Below are 7,664 nucleotides of genomic sequence, written 5' to 3' on the forward strand. Positions count from 1 at the left end.
AGACTATTGTTTATGCTCTTAATCTGTTCCTCTGTGGACTACTTAGATACGGCTCTTAGACCTGTCTTACACTCAACTGAAATTCATTCACAAAACACCAAAAAGAGTGACAATTAAATTGACGAGAATTCTCTCTCATATGACCACGTTTGTTCATGTATGCTGAAGCATGTCTTCCTATTTCGTTACTGGTCTAATTATTATCGTTTTGGACCTTAATTCTTATCTAACTCTTATGTTTATCTCCCATTTTTCTCAGCTTTTCTTTTATCCCATCATTCTTTCAAATTATTTGCTTCTGTGGGTCAGATATTTCTATCATTTGTTATCATAACTCTCATTTTTATTCTATTCTTTACGTTTACCGTATCCCATCATTATCACCTTTTTTCTCACTTCTTACATTCACAATGAACTCCTTTGGGCATCCTTCCTTATTTCCTGCAAGTCCTACTGGAGGAGTAATGACACCATCAGGAAGGATTCCTAAAAAAAACACCGATTGTTGCCCCGATTTAAAGAAAAGGGAAAGAAAAACCTTGTCCTAGATAAGGTTGACATTTAATTAGCTGCCTTGGAAGATTCCTCGATGAGATGGTTGCATGATTGCGTTTAGACGCTTTCAACGTCTTCTTCTTCTTCTTCTTCTTCTTCTTCTTCTTCTTCTTCTTCTCTCTCTCTCTCTCTCTCTCTCCTCCTTCCTGATGGTTGCATGATTGCATTTAGACGTTTTCAACGTCTTCTCTCTTCTTCTTCATCTTCTTCTCTCTCTCTCTCTCTCTCTCTCTCTCTCTCTCTCTCTCTCTCTCTCCCCTTCCTGCGATGGTTGCATGATTGCATTTAGACACTTTCAACGTCTTCTTCTTCTTCTTCTTCTTCTTCTTCTTCTTCTTCTCTCTCTCTCTCTCTCTCTCTCTCTCTCTCTCCCCTTCCTGCGATGGTTGCATGATTGCATTTAGACACTTTCAACGTCTTCTTCTTCTTCTTCTTCTTCTTCTTCTTCTTCTTCTTCTTCTTCTTCTCTCTCTCTCTCCCCCCTTCCTGCGATGGTTGCATGATTGCATTTAGACGTTTTCAACGTCTTCTCTTTCTTCTTCTCTCTCTCTCCTCTCTCTCTCTCTCTCTCTCTCTCTCTCCTCCTTCCCCTTCCTGCGATGGTTGCATGATTGCATTTTAGACGTTTTCAACGTCTTCTTCTTCTTCTTCTTCTTCTTCTCTCTCTCTCTCTCTCCTCTCCCCTCTCTCTCTCTCTCTCTCCTCCTGCGATGGTTGCATGATTGCATTTAAGACACTCAACGTCTGCGATAATTGCATTTGCATTTAGACGTTTTCAACGTCTTCTTCTTCTTCTTCTTCTTCTCTCTTCTCTTCTCTCTCTCTCTCTCTCTCTCTCTCTCTCTCTCTCTCGATGGTTGCTCCTCAACGTCGATGGTTGCATGATGCATGCATGATTGCATTTTAGACACTTTCAACGTCTTTCTTCTTCTTTCTTCTCTCTCTCTCTCTCTCTCTCTCTCTCTCTCTCTCTCTCCCTCCTCCGATGGTTGCATGATTGCATTTAGACACTTTCAACATCTTCTTCTTCTTCTTCTTCTTTCTTCTTCTTCTTCTTCTTCTTCTTCTTTCTTCTCTCTCTCTCTCTCTCTCTCCCTTCCTGCGATAATTGCATGGTTGCGTTTAGACGCTTTCTCAACGCCTCTTCTTCTTCTTCTTCTTCTTCTTTCTCTTTCTTCTCTCTCTCTCTCTCTCTCTCTCTCTCTCTCTCTCTCTCTCTCTCTCCTCTCTCTCCCTTCCTGCGATGGTTGCATGATTGCATTTAGATTCCAACGTCTTTTCTCTCTCTCTCTCTCTCTCTCTCTCTCTCTCCTTCTCCTCTCTCTCTCTCCTTCCTGATAGTTACATGATTGCATTTAGACGCTTTCAACGTCTTCTCTCTCTCTCTCTCTCTCTCTCTCTCTCTCTCTCTCTCTCTCTCTCTCTCTCTCTCCTTCCTACTTCTTTCCGATTTCCTTTGATTATGACCTTGCCAGAGATGACACCAGATAATTCTCCTAATCAGTCAAGCAGTAAATAGTACCTTCAGGCTTCACATATGTTTCGACTTCATCTCTCTCTCTCTCTCTCTAATCAGCAGCAGCTTTCGTCCATTCTTCCCTACTTCATACCTCATATGCTTATTAGCACATCAATTTCCACCTTTCCACGAGGAACGATTTCTTGTAGTGTTAGTAAGAGGCGTTTAAGGTTTAAATCGACCTCTTTTGAAAACAAAACCCTTCCCTGTTGAACCTTTAACTTACCTGCGTTGTTATAAACACCTGATCACTTTCTCGATCCTTCGACACTACAGCCATGAATTGTATGGGGGAGATTTTAACCTATAATCCGTCTACCGTGATGAGAGACACAAGTCTGAATTTTAACATGAATGAACTTTTCCAATATAAGACAAATACGGGGCTGAATTTTAACATGAATCAACGTTTAACACTCAAGCAACTCTATATGTCCAACAGAAGACAAATACAGGGCTGAAATGTAACATGAGTTAATATTTGCCACACAGACAACTGTAAATTTCCAGTGCAAGACAAAAACGGGGCTGGAATTTAACATGAATTAACATTTGACAAACAAACAACTGTAAATCTCCAATGCGAGACAAATACAGGGCTGAAATTTAACATGAATTAACTTTTGACACACAAAACACTCTTAATCTCTAATGCAAGACAAATAAGGGGCTGAAATTGAACATGATTTAATATTTGATAAACAAACAATTGTAAATCTCCAATGCAAGACAAATACGGGGCTGAAATTTAACATGAATTAACATTTGCCACTCAAACAACCTTAAATCTTCAATGCAAGACAAATACGGGGCTGAATCTTAACATGAATTAACGTTTGCCACACAAACAACTCTAACGATCCAATACAAGATTCCAACGACACACTAGACGACCTATCCAAGAGCTTTAACTCTGAACAGCCGTGTAGTGTACATCTTCGAAAGGTCAGAGCCTATTGATTCTACGCCGGTATCACGGAGGAGAGTTCGTACTTCGTCCTTTCGGTCGCGCGGGCATGAGGACAATGACCCGAGGTTCTCCCTCGATCAGATTCATCAACCACCGAACGTAAAACTTTACTTTTGGGTCCCTTTCGTTCCGAGACAACAGGCTGTCGCGATACGAAAACATAGACCGGAAAACAAAAGCGATACGAAGAATCAGGAAGCAAAGTGAAAGAATTTCGATGCTGCGAGGGATTATGCTTTGGGTGTTCTTGAAGTTTGTTGTCAAATTATCACTGCTTTGTTTTCGTATTGTTCCTGATAACTTTGTTTTTCCATGAAGGATTCGCTCTTGTTATTCTAGTAATTTTTTTAAACATATTTTACCCATGTTATTTGATAATAATTGAATGCTTTTGGATTTCTTAATGTCATTATTTAAAAATGGCCGTTTGTATGTTTCCAATTTTCTATCATATGGATGCTTACACTTCCGTCAAAGGAATTGGGAAGATACAATGTTTCCTTTTTTACCCATGACTTTGTTTATTTTCCACAAAATATCTTTAGAATGAATGAACGAATTTACATAAATCTTGGTAAAAACATTCATTTGGTGCCCACTTTCCACATGCTCAAGTTTTGGTGCTTATTGACAAACAAACATTATTGACTCCACATAGCTCACCTCACCTTCATTAAAGAAAAGTATTGCAAGGTAGACTTTCGAGGTATTATTTCCGTAATGCACGTTCATGCAAATGCATAAGAAATTCATGCGTTCAAAATGAACAATTTCACCTCTTCAGCAATGAATACGTTATGTGCCTTATGCTTTTTTGTGTATACAATTTTCTAACCATCTGTTCCCTGCCGTGTATTCTCGTTTTCCGTGTCAAAAAGAATACGCTTATTTCTCTTCTCATTTCATTTTCGAAACACCGAAGCTGCCACCATCAGTCCGTGAAAGATCGGACTGCGCCGTCCCTTAAATCTCTCGAGTTATGGACTCGGGAAAGTCTTATTGCAGTTGGTGACGTCTAATGAAATTTTATGGCCTTTTGATGACAAAGTCGATACCTGGGATTTCGAGTCCGGCAGCTCTCCGTAATGTGGAATTATGTTATTTTTTCATTTGTTTATTTATTTTTTTTTTGGGGGGGGAGTAAGTATTAGCATGAGTAATGTTCTCGTGACGATGTAAAAGCAAGGGAATTGTTTCGTGTTATTATTGTTATACTTGTCCACTGCTTTTTCTATCACTGTACTTGTCCACTATCTTTTTCTCTATCACTGTACGTCAGATTTATCCATTCCATTATTCATCTATCCTATCTATCTATCTATCTATCTATCTATATATTCCTTTTACTATGTGTGTGCACTCAAGTTTCGTGAAGATTTATCCATTCCATTATCTATCTATCTATCTATCTATCTATCTATCTATCTATCTATCTATCTATCTATCTATCTATCTATCTATCTATCCATTCCATTATCTATATTCCTTTATTCCTTTTTACTATGTGTGTGCACTCAAGTTTCATTCCATTATCTATCATTCATCTATCCTATCTATCTATCTATCTATCTATCTATCTATCTATCTATATATTCCACTATGTGTGCACTCAAGTTTCGTGAAGATTTATCTTCCATTATCTATCTATCTATCTATCTATCTATCGATCTATCTATCTATCTAGCTATGTACGTTCGTCTTCAATTTCGTCCTTATTAATATTATCATTATTCCTAACTGAAAAGGGGAATTGAACAGAGTCCCTAAAGCTCTCTATTTAGAGTTATTTTCAAATATATTTGTACCCATACATAACTGTGGATTTGTTTCTCTATTATTATTATTATTATTATTATTATTATTATTATTATTATTATTATTATTATTATTATTATTATTATTATTATGCAATAAAAATCCACAATTATATAGTAAATATATTACTATGTAAAATAAACCAAAGACTTTCGAACACTTGGTTAGCACTGATGAGGAACACCGTTCAAGTGTTCGAAAGTCTTTGGTTTATTTTACATAGTAATATATTTACTATATAATTGTGGATTTTTATTAAACATTATTTTTAACGAAATTGTGAATCTCTTAACATTATTATTATTATTATTATTATTATTATTATTATTATTATTATTATTATTATTATTATTATTATTATTATTATTATTATTGCTGCTAATAGATTCACAATTTCGTGAAAAACAATCTGTGTAATAAAAATCAACAATTATATAGTAAATATATTACATATTTACTATATAATTGTGGATTTTTATCAAACAGACTATTACGAAATTGTGAATCTAACATTAACATTATTATTATTATTATTATTATTATTATTGCTGCTAACAGATTCATTAATTTTCAAAAAACAATCTGTGTAATAAAAATCCACAATTATATAGTAAATATATTACATATTTACATATTTTACATAGTAATATATTTACTATATAATTGTGATTTTATTTTATTATTATTATTATTATTATTATTATTATTATTATTATTATTATTATTATTATTATTATTATTATTATTATTATTATTATTATTGAGAAGTTACAGCATCTGTCGCCTTCCAGGTTGTCTATGTGACTGCCACGTTTCCTTACCTTGTACTGGTCATCTTCTTCGTGAGAGGAATTACTCTGAAGGGGATGGAGGACGGACTCAAGCATCTGATCACGCCCGACGTGAGTACTAGTAGTCATTAGGCTCTCTCTCTCTCTCTGTCTGTCTCTCTCTCTCTCTCTGTCTCTCTCGGGCTTGAGTTCTCGTTGTTCAGAAGGGAAACTGAATCTTCATTTTGTTCGTTTTCCTTTCCGGGTTTCGTCCGAAGCTGTTGGAAATAGGGTATGGGCAGTTTTGTAAGACAGAAAATTTTGGATGGTTGGTATATATACACACACACATATGTATATACATAGATATATATATATATATATATATATATATATATATACATATATATATATATATATATATATATATATATATATATATATATATATATATTATATATATATATATATATATATATATGTATATATATATATATATATATATATACATATACTGTGTATATACATATATATGTATATATATACTATGTATATATATATATATATATATATATATATATATATATATATATATATATATATATATATATAGAGAGAGAGAGAGAGAGAGAGAGAGAGATGTGGAGTGTGTGTAAATATTGATATGTAATTTTTATGTATCTCCTCCTGCGGAAACATTACCGATGTAAGTGTTCGCTGACATGTTGGAGAAACGACGGAAAAATACTTTGAATTTCTTGACTTCACGATGCTTTAAACAGTCGACAAAGAAGTTACCGAAAATTACTATTCAACTAATTCACAAGGTTCTTGGGCCGTTCTGTAAAGAAATCAGAATAACTAATGTTTCCTTCCGAATCCAAGATCCAGCGTTGTCCACGACATCACAGATCGCCACGCCTCGTAGATTCTTATCCTCCTCTAGTCCGAAGTCTGGCATAGAAGCAGGCAATCGGACGCGCTTAAAGTATCGACTGAACGTATCTTCTCTTTTTTGTTGTTGTCTTTTTTATGATCTCGATCCGGCCCGATGGGTAAGTAGAAAGTCGTACCGTAAAGTTCATCCTTTGCAACATTAATAGCCTTTTCCCATTCCGAGCCGCGTTTAGTTGCCAAAGGTCAGTGGATGATTCAGGATTGGACTCGTTCCTGGAATGAAATGACGGTGCTACTTTTACCACGATCTTCTTTCTTGGAAGTGTCTGTCTGTGATGCAAAGACTGGACTTTGTTTAGCTTTGTTTATGAAAGAGCTGAGGCATACCCATCAACTATTAAAATCAGAAAGTATGTAGTATTCAAATATGAGATTAGTTTCATAGTTTAAGTTATAAGTTGTTTTTTCGTAACAAGTGAATAAAGAAAAACAGAAATGTTAATATCTTGAACCAAACCGTAAATTCCTTGATAAATCAATAGGAAATTTAACATACAAAGAGATGCCGTGATGTACATTAGGGCCACAGAATTAAATGCACCAATTAACAGAATTCCACATCTAGAAAAACTCCCAGGTTTTGATTCAAAGGAAAAAAACCACGAAGCCAATTCTCTGAAAGTTAGGTATAAGTCTTGCTTGCATGTAAGTTCGAATACGAATATATTTGAAAAATAAAAACATTGTATAGTATATATTATATTAATATTTTTATCATAGATTATGTAGTCGTTTAGGACTCAATATAGAATCAAAAGAAAGAATATTACGCATATTTCAAGGGCACCTCAAAAGGTATGCCGTACAGAAGGAGATTTCACCCTATCTCGCAGTAGCGAAGCAAGAAGAAGAGTTGTGAAGCGGAGAACACCGAACCAGAGGGAAAGGTGAGGAGGAGGAGGAGGAGGAGGAGGAGGAGGAGGAGGAGGAGGAGGAGGAGGAGGAGGAGGGATTGATGCTGGAGACTAAATGAAGATCTTCGGGAACCAGAGAGGTGGGTGGTGGGACGTAGAGACGAGGGAAGGGGGTAGGGGCCCAGGAGATGTGGGAGGGTAATGATAAAAGGACCAGAAAAGGA

The 7,664-nt window shown here is 35.6% G+C and overlaps 1 pseudogene; it reads left to right on the forward strand.

The window, feature by feature from the left end:
• Positions 1–7,664, forward strand: part of LOC136844440 (sodium-dependent neutral amino acid transporter B(0)AT3-like) — a 118,430-nt pseudogene that overhangs the window by 82,720 nt on the left and 28,046 nt on the right.

This window comes from Macrobrachium rosenbergii, chromosome 2 (genome assembly GCF_040412425.1).
Source record: "Macrobrachium rosenbergii isolate ZJJX-2024 chromosome 2, ASM4041242v1, whole genome shotgun sequence".
NCBI lineage: Eukaryota > Metazoa > Arthropoda > Malacostraca > Decapoda > Palaemonidae > Macrobrachium > Macrobrachium rosenbergii.